Raw genomic sequence first — 1,193 nt, 5'->3', positions numbered from 1 at the left:
TTTCTTTGACAAAAATTTTAAAAAAAATTTTAATTTTTTTTTGTTTTAATTTTGTCCCAAAAATTTTTTATTTTGCATCAAATATACTCTTAACGACTAATTTTTCAAAAAATTTAAGATCAATTTAATAATAATTTTATAAGAACAACCATCAACACAAGCAAATCAAGCATAATTTTCATGCATTATTGTTAGATTGGTATTAAATTTTTTGAAAATTTAGCTGTCGAGAGCATATTTGATGCAAATTGAAAGTTTCTGAGATAAAATTGAAACAAAATAAAACTTAGGGATATTTTTAAAACTTTTGCTAAACTTCAAGAACAAAAAGTATACTTTACCCTAATAAAAAATATAGATAAGTTAATTTAACAAGAATCATGAAAAAATAAGTTATAAATCTATCGATATATATTTATGTATATTTATATATATTTATATATTAATTTATATTTTTAATTAAATAATTAGTTGATCATTGAAATTATTAAATACATCTTAATAAAATAATTAAATTTATAATAATATTTTTTAATTATAAAATATATATTTTTATATATCATAACTGATTGCAATACAAAAAAATAAATTTTCTGTCACGCTTTAAAAGCGTGTCGAAAAGTACAAAAAAGCGTATCAATAGCTTATTTAATGTAAGATATTTAATGTAAGACGAACTTAATTATGTCTTCTTAAAACAAATGAATAATAAATAACCTTGCATGCATTATTAAACATTTTGGGAAATGTAAGTGGTGATAATCTTTTAAGTATGCCTTTAAAAGATAGGCTTTATATTATCATCATCAGCATCTCATAAAGTATTGATGAGGACCCAAAAAGCTTAAAAAGAACAAATGCAAAAGATCGAACATCATTCTTGGCACTTTCCTTCCATTTCCCCATATCCGATCCAACATAACATGCTGGAATCTATCCATCTCCATCTATCTCTTTATCTCTTCATTTATTATCACTATTATTATTTGATTTCCTCTCCAAGGCATATATCTAATGAGAGCGAAATTATTATTAAAATTGGATGCTGAAAAAATATCCTACCAAATGTTAAAGAGATAAAAAAATTATTTATTTAGTATTTATTAATTATTACAATAATTAATGAATATTAAATAAGATAAATTTTAATTATTTTTTATTAGTTTCTTTTGATTATTAAATATTTTTGAATT

The 1,193-nt window shown here is 21.0% G+C and overlaps 1 protein-coding gene across 1 annotated transcript in view; it reads left to right on the top strand.

Annotated features, from left to right (window-relative positions):
- Positions 1-1,193, top strand: part of LOC107619254 (homeobox-leucine zipper protein GLABRA 2) — a 13,791-nt gene that overhangs the window by 6,750 nt on the left and 5,848 nt on the right. The window lies entirely within an intron of this gene.

Source organism: Arachis ipaensis, chromosome B09 (genome assembly GCF_000816755.2).
Source record: "Arachis ipaensis cultivar K30076 chromosome B09, Araip1.1, whole genome shotgun sequence".
NCBI lineage: Eukaryota > Viridiplantae > Streptophyta > Magnoliopsida > Fabales > Fabaceae > Arachis > Arachis ipaensis.
The sequence above is the reverse complement of the archived record's forward strand: the minus strand, read 5'-3'. Positions and strand labels throughout refer to the sequence as shown.